At 35.8% G+C, this 10,731-nt stretch overlaps 1 pseudogene; it reads right to left on the bottom strand.

Moving 5' to 3' along the window:
- Window positions 1-1,014: 1,014 nt before the first annotated feature.
- Window positions 1,015-9,200, bottom strand: LOC137388231 (glycerol kinase-like; annotated as a pseudogene).
- Between the last annotated feature and the right edge of the window lie 1,531 nt (window positions 9,201-10,731).

The following is a 10,731-nucleotide window of genomic DNA, read 5'->3' on the forward strand; positions in this document are numbered from 1 at the left end:
TTTATATTGTAGTAGTACCCTGGCAGTCCGGTGAATGGTGAGAGTTTAACATGTGTAACAGCTATGTGCACAATTATTCCACAACACTGCAGGATGGTTGAACAGTGAAGTTAGTAGTCTGCCTGAGTGGAACACTTGAGTATCTGAGTTCAATTACTGTGCAGTGTATTATTTATTCTTAACCTCTAAGTCTGGCTTCAAACAGACAGACGGGGCTCTTATCAGAGTAAATATTATGTACTATAGCTACTCTTATACCTGGAGTTGTCCTACCATACAGTTGTCATTCCTACAATACAATCAACCAGCTACTCATGAGGTACTATTTAATAATTAGATAGGACTCTTTGGAGAGATCAACTGCTATGAATAATATTCAGTTTGTATTACAGACTGCATTTCGCTATTCCTGCTGTCGCTGTAAATAATAATTTTTTACATTAAAAACCAATTTTTATTTAATTAGTTATTTATACTTAAAACCTCAAAAAACTGATTAGTATATACTAAGTATAAATAAACTTAAAAAACAAACAGTTGAAATAGCTTAGTTTATTGGGTTATGCACCTATTTTGTATTATCATTTGACAATCAAACAGAACTTATAAAGGCTGGTTACATATAACCTTCTGTTTGTTCAAGGAATAACAACTCCTATAAAAGAGAACTATACTGAATAGAAACACAGTGATTATCATCATGACTATGTATAAGTGACAATGTTTAATGAATTTATCAGTTTCATTTTCCCACTCAAAGCATTATAAATAAATTTATATTAAATTTTAGTATATTTTATCAGAAAGTATCAGTATTTTTCTATCAATTGAGATCGTATTTGATGTTTGAGGTGATCCGACTAACAGGATGTTTCAAGATTAAAATCAAAAAAACATCCGCCGTAATCAAAATGCCCAGAAAAAAAATATGCGTCAAAATGATGTCACAAGTTGCTACTGTTGCTATAGTTGATATTGGCTATAATAGTGTAAATGTTGCACCGTTATATGTCTTTAATCTGTCGGTTTTTTACAACTATAGACATCATAATCGCACCTTTGCTTGATCTGAGCATTATAACCGGGATCAAGTTTCATCAATTTTATCTTGAAACATCCTGGCAGTCAAATTAACTCAAACATTAAAAACAATCATACATGATATAAAAGTACTGATACTTTCTGATAAATTCTTGTCTAAGCTCATCTTGAAATGAATGCTATAATAATTGACAATAATAGGAAATACATCCTACCTGAAACCTCTCCGAGAGTATCCCAGTGCTTTGACCTCTCCACAGCATCAGTCCACCGCCTAAACCTCTTATCTCTCTCTAAACAACCAATGAAAAAAGATCACAGTACGTATGACACAAATAGAGTTACACAACAAACTACAGTCACTAAGCCAAGAGGTAGGAAATATGTACACTTGGTGCACAGGCTAAAAAGCCAACATGTAGGTGTTCACAACAACAACAGACTCGGTTTTGTATATAACTTGATGAGCTGCTCAAGGAGGGAGTCTGTCTTTTTCTTATTTGTAATGAAATTATTGCCCATGGAGTAATAAAAAACCAAGGATGACTCCAACTCTGCCCACACTACTGAGTTTGCTGGGTGAGAAAAGCAATTACCTGGCTGAGGTCAGATTACAAGAAATGCAAGTGGCTCCACTATATTTAAGAAAGAAGTGCATACCCTTGCTCTCCGTTGTAAGGCAGTTTGTGAAACATAAAACATAAAAAAGGCAACTTGTCCACAGTCATCCTAACACCTACCTTCCTCTGATATGAGAGGTTTAAAGACATCAGTAGTGATGGCAGACAAATCCTCAGGATTCAAACTCCATACTCCAATGCAGTACCCGGCAGCCATTGCTGCACCGAGTGCTGTCGTCTCTGGCATGGAAGGCCGAACTAGAATATTCAATATAAATAGACTATAATTATAAAATATGAAAATATCATTTGGATAAACAAAGGGATAATTCCATCGGGCATTACATACGCTGCCAGTACAGTTTATTTACTAAAAATAACCAAACACCATCAGGTATGATTGGCTTATGTAACCGCTCAAACACCAATGAAATGCCCCTTTCTAAACACTGGATCTCTCAAGCATAGAATGGTCTAAAGGGGTGGTCACACGAGAGCCGAAACGAACTAAATGACGCAAAATGACGTCGCTCTCAGTTGTAAACTGTTCGGGCAAAGACATTTCTTGCCGAAACGAACCATTTTGGTTCTGCTCGAAATTTTGTGGCCGAACCCTTGCTCTTATTGGCTGGTTAAAATTCTAGAGAGCCCGCGTCACATTTCTCTTTACGTGTGTGTGAGCAAAGTTAAAAAAGAAATGGGACAATCTTTTTATTTCGTTAAATAAACAACACAAAGCAATTTACGACAGGGCTCACCCGGACTTGTGATTGTGTTGCATAAATGTAAGATGTTGCACTTGAGTTTTGCATAAATGTAAGATAATGGTTGTAGTTTTCTTTCGTGTAGAACAGAAGTAATGTTTCATACTCATCCTGATGAAGAATCGTTGACTGATTTATTTATGTAAAACCACAGTACTATGATAAACACTGTTTTTGTTATGTACTCAGCATAGAAAAACATTCCTATGTTAACAAAAATATAATTTTGTTGATTGGAAGGGTCGGCAAAATCTTTGTATCGAGTGATTTGTTTGGAGCAGCTGAACGAACTTCTGATAAATCTGTGGCGTAATTATAATTAATAATTGTTCCTCAAAGTTTTTGTTTGCAATAGAAGTATTTAACTAAAATACATAAAAACTTCCAATAAAACAGTGTCCTGCATTCATGTATACGGTATCTAGAAAGCGAAGTGACTTCGGATGCCGTGTGGCATGTGACTTAGCCAAACCGAAGTAAAACAACCTCTGAACCAAACCAAACCTAAGTCGGTTTGGCCATCGTGTGACCACGGCTTAACTCGACTTTCACAGACAACAGATAAATTATTAGCTGTGAACAAATTCTTGAAATCAATTACAGACAATCTAAATACACAAACATCTCACACAAAGCCAGCAAAAAGGTACACTGCCCTACTAAAAGCTTGAGATAACCTCCAACCTTTAGATGGCCTCACAGATGTCTTACCGACGGGAATCCCGACGAGGTCTGCTTGCGTTTGCATGAGTAGAGAATTCTGAGTCATACCTCCGTCGACCTGGAGAGATGCCAGAGGGATGCCGCTGTCGCTATTCATAGCATCTAAAATCTATAAATAGATTTTGTATGCACCTTGGACATAAAACCATAATGACTAGTAGAGCTCAGTGTATCCAGAAGAAATTTACCTCTCTGGTCTGATAGCAGACGGCTTCCAGAGCTGCTCTAACGATATGTGCCTTTGTTGTGCATGTTGACAGGCCGCATATCGTTCTACAATACAAGGAGATTAGCTCTGGTCATAGATGTCACCATATATACCTACTACTCTGTATTTTCAGTAACAGAAATAATTTAGTTTATCTACAATTATGCGTGTTTGAACTTCACCAACAGCAAGATTTATTTCTGGAGAGAGTGGACAACTTCCAATCTACCAAAAAGAAGTTTACTTAGGTATTTAAGGAACTGTGGTATTTTAATGATTCATGTCCATGCTGGTCAGCCATGTTGGGCAACCATTTTGTGCAGCCATATTGAACAGTCATCTTGTGCAGCCATATTAAACAGCTATCTAGGGCAGCCATATTGAACAGCCACGTTGGGCAGCCATATTGAACGGCCATTATGTGCAGCCATATTGAGTAGCCATATAAAACAACCATATCTGTCAGCCAAATTGCACAGCCCTGTTGGACAGTCATGTTGGAAGCCATGCTGACTAGCTTGTGTGATGCAAATGATATCACTATTATTATAATCTAATGGAATTTCAGAAAAGGTAGAGAAGATTGTTATAAAGAAATTAGTAAACACTGTGAATGTTTAAAACTTGTAACACTGTAAAAACTTATAGTATTTTCAAAAGGGTACTGTATATCCCCACATATAAGCCTATCGCAGATATAAGCTGGCCATAGTAAAACATCCCTAAAATCGGGTAAGAATTATAAGAATTTATAAGAATTCAAATGATGAATAGAAAGAATAAGATGTGGTGAACTGAAACTATTATAACAAGTTTTTCCATTGTAATGTCCTAGTTTTAGGGATTTGTCACATGGTGGGAATGGATAAATTTGAATTTAGTACGTTTATATAAAAACAATTGATTTGAGATACAAATTACTTAAACCTGAAATGAAATACAAGCTCAGTCCTGACACGCCTCAAGCTGGTAAGTCGAAGTACGACTAGTTAGAAATAGAACTAGGGATGTAAGTCACTCACCCCCTCGCATCAGGCTACCAGTGTGGACAGAAGAGACCTGTGAAGGCTGGTACAAAATAACAGCCTGTGTCTACTGTGGCTGCTAGAGTCTCTACATCAGAACAATTCCTCTGACAATATGCATCACAAGTACTACTGTAGTATCACAAGTGCTACTCAACTACTACAAGTAGTACTCAAGTATCTCAAGTTTTACTGAAGTACCACAAGTGCTGCTCTCAAGTATCACAAAAAATTAGTCAAGAACCAAAAATACCAATTTTTTTTCAACGTAATGAGATGAAAAGACACTAAGCTTTAGAATATGTAGAGATTGCGCACATAGAGCTCAGCTGAGATGAGAAGATGGGAACGTCTTTCAATCAAGAATGAACACAACAGAGGGAGAGTTGCCATAATTTTGCACACAGCTATAGGATTGAAGTTATGACTAAACATATCATGAACAGAATAAGTAGTGTTAAAGAAGGGAATCTAGTCACCTGACTCAGCAGAATCGCTGATGATACCGAGATTATCCCAAAGCCAACAAATGCAAGCTCCAGCTATAGCTACAGAACCCTACAAATGAATTAATAATTTGAACTTGTTTATGATACACTTGGCATGAACAATGCCTGTGAGTGATGATTTGAACAAACATCACATAACTTCAAGTAAAAGTGATCAAATATATGATTATGCGGTACCAAGAGTTGTCTGCTCTTGTTATAACGTTATCTGGTATGAACAAATAAACAATTCTCAATGTAATGAATAATAATAAACATTTAGTCATGAGATATGTAACTGGGCAGCTACTTACAGAATTAGCTGAACAGGTTGTGAACTTCTGGTTCAGAGTTATGCACATAGTTAAGAGAGTAACTAACAAGCATTGCCTAGTAAATATTCAGTTGTTAACTACTTACTATATTATGGAATGATAACTCTAACATACAATGCACTCGTGGGTTGTGATGTCCCAGTTATACAGATTTTCATCTTACAATGTGGAACACCATGTCTTTTTGCCCCAGCCATTCAACAGTTTTTTACCGTATGATATCAACATACCTTTCTCTCGAAATTCAAATTTGGCAGTCGGCTTGCTGAATACATTGGGAATAATGAAGATGCCAATAAGCTATTCACCGAAATCCCTCCTGCAATGCATGAGAGATATGATGCTCGCTCTCCCGCTATGTTCAGCATTCTTCATGTTTAGTAAATGGTTGATATGCTTTGTACATGCATGAGTGAAACGAAAATTAGTGAGAAGTAAGCGAATGTGAAAGTTTATTGTGCAATTTAGATTTTAATATAATATTTACTATGAACATTAATTTATTATATGCATATACCCATATAACTACGTATATAACTTATCCATAGGTCCTAAGTTTGACAATTTTAATATAATATTTACTATGAACATTAATTGTGACAATAAGTGACAGATAATAGTGACAGTATGACAATACAATATGACAGATAGTAACAATAGTGACAGTATGACAATACAATATGACAGATAATAACAATAGTGACAGTATGACAATACAATATGACAAATAGTAACAATAGTGACAGCATGACAATACAATACAATATAATATGACAGATAATAACAATAGTGACAATATGACAATACAATATGACAGATAGTGAAAAAGTCTTACAATAATATCATGAACTAGTTGTAGAGATATTATTATATTCACCGAATGCTTAGCTATCAATCTACACTAAGAATGTGAAGAACAGGTCATGAACCTTTATAGCTTCTCTGAAAATAATGTGGATTTTCACGGAGTCAGCAAATTTGGCTCCACAGTAACAATTGTGCACATAAGGTAACTGTTCCACCCAACTAAAGGTGAGACGATGCTCGCATCAAGTGTTAAGTGAGTAGCCATATGGGGCCTCAAACAGGGAGCAAATTGAAATTGCATTTGAGCATCAAGTAGGTAGGATCAAAGATTTTGCTACTTACTTAATAGGTAGAAATCATAATAATCGTAATGATAAACATAGTTTTAACAATTTAATGTAAACTTTTAAAAACAGAAAAATTATTTATGCAATGATTTAACAGTTCACTATAATAATCGACTAGATAAACATTTACAGTAATTGTAAGAAAACGCTGATTTAAATAAGGTCATAAGTCGATTTTCACTCATAGCTCATTGCAGAAGGCTGTTCAAAACGTGATTTGTTATAAATCCGCAAATATTTGTTCTATTATAATTTAAAAAGATTCTAATGTACAGTTGTGTATTCTAGCAAAACCTGTGAAATAAAAAACATTTCTCATCTTGTCTTTTTATTAATTGTACCATAAAAATTAAATACAGTAAGATGTTATCAATAGCCAAATGTTTGGTCAAAGTCTGAAAATCTTGAATTTTCTGCTCAAATCCCATTTTGGTAAAGATTAGAAGCATTTGCACGTCACGTTATGACTGTAAACACTACAGTCATGGCAGTGATAAGGGGGGAGGGAGGAGGGGAGAGGGGAGGCCTCATGCTCCCCTTCCCCCCTTACCCCTGTCATGACTGTAGTGTTTACAGTCATGAATGTGATAAGGGGGCCCCTCATGCCCCCCTTATCACTTTTCAATAGCCAGGATGTCGGCAGTAGCTCATGACTTGAACTTACACTTTGGCTGCCCAAAACAAAAACAGAGTTTATAAATGTGGTTAACAAGTTTAAGAAAATGTGGTTAACAAGTTTAAGATTGACTGCATTCCCCGACAAGTATGTTAGACTGCTTTCTGAAAGATGTTAAAAATGTAACTGCATGATAAAATAGAAGAACTGAAATAATGTCAAATTTCATTGTATATTTAGAAAAATCACCAAAACATCGTAAAGGATTCTCAACTAACGCAGAGAGCAATCTTAAAAAGATGACAGCCCATCTGATAGCAAGAACTAAAGTCCCTAAAAGTACTCACCTGTTTTTTGCTTGTCCTTCGCTGAAGCAGAGCTGTCCTACAAGAGCAGCCTGCTGATCTCGATCTACTCCACTTATCGGCAGACCTTTAAGGGGCCCATCAGCACCCTTCCCATAAATCTCAGCTGAGCTACGAATCTCAGGCAATAATACATATTCTAATTCAAAAATCTACAAAAAGTCATAAAACAATGAAAAAGAAGAACAACATAAAAAATAATAATCAAGCGCTGATCATGGGTAGATAACTCCAAATTTACTATGTTTCCACAATTTTCGTCATAATTTATTTTTTTGCAGTTTAGACCAGCAGGTCTTCTTGTTTCTTCAATTTAGAACAAGAGGAATATTAAGGCTATTCAAGCACCTCCCCTCTTCCCTCTAAATATGGCTCTTCTGTCCAATTAGCTTTACAGTGCACCCTCCGGATACTATGTTGATCCATTCCAGCATTGGGTCTGTATGGTGAAAAAATCGTATGTAGGGGTATAGAAACGATTGTCATTATACAATGCAAATATTCCCTGGTAAAAATCATCAAAATCTTATGAAAATGTTGTACATATTGAGAGCTACTAACAAAATAGTATGTTAACTCTAGTAACTATAATTACCTACAGTAACTGTTTTGTGTTTAGTAGTTATGATCTGCAATAAAATGCATCATTATAATTTGTGTACCATAAGCAGTACATAGTACATACGGTAAGGAGTTCTTACCTTCAAGACACACATAGGTATAAAATAAACATTGAGTTCACTTCAAATAAATATAGCTTACTAAACACACTTGAAGCTAAGTTTAAGTATGTATTTTATAACTATTTCACTGTATCTCAAAGTTTTTTGTCAATGAAAGTTTATCACGTAGCAGTTTCTGTCTACGCTTTCACTATAACTTTTAGCAAATCTGGTTAAAACATTTTTAACCTAATTCAACCAAAAAGGTCAAGCGATGCAGTTCTCAAAAGTGGCCTCTCGCACACTTGACCATTTAATGGCCATCCAAAAAAAAAGAAATTCTATTTACTATACAGGACGTACATACCTTTGCAGTAATGTGACTTGAGCCGGTACATGTAGCGAGTAGAGCAGAGAGGAGGCAAAAGTGTATCAATGCTTATTATCTTACTGCACACTTAAAATAAATTTAATACGTAACGAAATTGAATTTTCTGGCAAGCTAAACTAGCCCTGTCTAAGAGATCGCAACTCCAATTTTTGAGGTAAAAGCCTCACCATGTTCAACTTTGTAAGGTGAAAAAATCGTATATCAGGGTAATTGTATCTTGAGGGTGCACTGTATATATGTACAATAATTAGCTGTGCTACCCGGCGTTGCCCGGTATTAAAAATCAGTTGTAAACAATGAGAGGTAATGAGAACTGCCTGCCACTTGCTATTAGCCTGGCACATTACCAATGGATAATTTGAGTAAACTTACTAATAAAACCTACCGCTTCTCATGACGTTACGCCATTGTGTTGCATTGTGACGGAAAGCGGTGACGTATTTGCTAATATTTAACGACATATATTGCCTAGCAAAATCTATCAATCTCGTGTAGCTTAATTAGTTAGGTGTCGGACCTTTGAACAGAAGTTCCAGGATCAAACCTTCTGCGGTATGAAATCGTTATTCCAAGATTTCAATAGCTATAGATGGACAATCACAATGACAAACGAATTCACACACGGCCAACTATTGAGAAACATACATATTGCTATCATATTTGAAACGTTATATTGTTTCCATTGTCAAAGGTGAAACTTTGGTATATATGCTAAAATTTGACGTTCGGCAAATGGAAATAATATATTTAATTTTTTTACATATGGACTTACATTGAGGCAGTAAATGAGTTTATGATAATGGGACATCTCCGTCTCAGTCAACCCTTGCCGTTGGAGAAATTCAACTCAGATTCAGAGACTGCAATAACGGTAGGCTATAGCCTACACAAAATCACAAAAGATTGAACAATAAATGCACAAAGCCAAACACGTATACTTGCGTAATGCTAAAACATTTTCAAAAATGAAATAAAAACATAATCACCAAAGAGTTTCGCTTTTTTTACTGACCATTGACATAATGTAGTAGGCCTACCAGGTGCATCATGAAGAGATCGTTTGGCAATATTTGAGAGCGTTGTTCATTTTTGTTGAAATATGCTTGTCAACTGTAATAAAGAAAACCACTACCAGTATTAGGAGATCCTCACTATTTATCGTGGCGCCAAAAACCATCAGTATACGAGAATGACAACAAGTCGCAATGAAGATTTTTACTTTCTTCAATTAAATCGAAAATCCTTAAACGGTTGCAAGATAATTGCACAGGTTTTAGGCATCGGAAGGGACGCCCCTGTTAGTGACTTTTTGAGTCGCTCAGTAACAAAAGCGCTACTGCCAAGTTCACTACAATAGTTACAATACTTCTTGTCATAGTGCACAAATATACGGCTGCTCATACGCGTGTCCCAGTTTGACTTCAAAACTTGGTTTATATTTTCCATTTAGCGACTTTCTTATTATTACTTTTCGGTACAAATTATCGTGTAGACAAGCGGGAATCACTTTCAACTAATACGTAGCAGTAAGCCAAGAAGACGATCTATTACTTAACTTTTGGTAAAATTACACTTTGTAAAATAAGACAAGAATGTTTTAATAGTTGTAAAACGCCTTTAGTTTGGCCCAGGCATTAGCTTTAACAAGGTAGACTAGACTAGAATGTACATTTTACACTTCAAAGCAAGGCGTATGGCAGAGTATTGTTAGCTATAGTTATTTTTTATCCTTGGCATGCCTGCCAACTCTCACACATTGGGCGTGAGACTCACGCAATCACCTCAAAGAAAAAATGAAATTGCGTGAGAAATGCGTGAGATTTCTGCTTATGACTTATACTCGCAGTCTAAAATTATATTTATAAACTTCCCACTATGTTTGGGGTTAAGAGGGCTTTTAAAATGCACAACGGTAGAAAATAATTCATTCAACAATGCTATGCTAAATAAAATCCAGTACTTGTACTCGAGTAACGAGGTCATTAGTCTTGGTCACTGTCATGTGACATCTCCAGCGATTGATTCCATTCGAGAGGTTGCTTTTTCTTGATGCTTAAAACTGTAGCAGCAATTTGGTTGGTAGTTGCCAAAGCTATGTTCACAACTGTCCATTTAAACTAGAGCTGCACAATGATCGCGTTAATTAAACAATCAACGCAGTCAATACAAATATACGATTAACTGAGTTGAGCCAATTAATCTTAAATAAAATACAACCGAGGTGGTGATCATGATATGGTTAATTTGTATTGTTCACTATATAACATGAACATAGCAGGTTACTACCATTTAATTTACTAACAAATAAATATTATGACAAGCAACACCTTCTTACCAAT

The sequence above is a fragment of the Watersipora subatra genome, chromosome 2, assembly GCF_963576615.1.
Source record: "Watersipora subatra chromosome 2, tzWatSuba1.1, whole genome shotgun sequence".
Lineage (NCBI taxonomy): Eukaryota > Metazoa > Bryozoa > Gymnolaemata > Cheilostomatida > Watersiporidae > Watersipora > Watersipora subatra.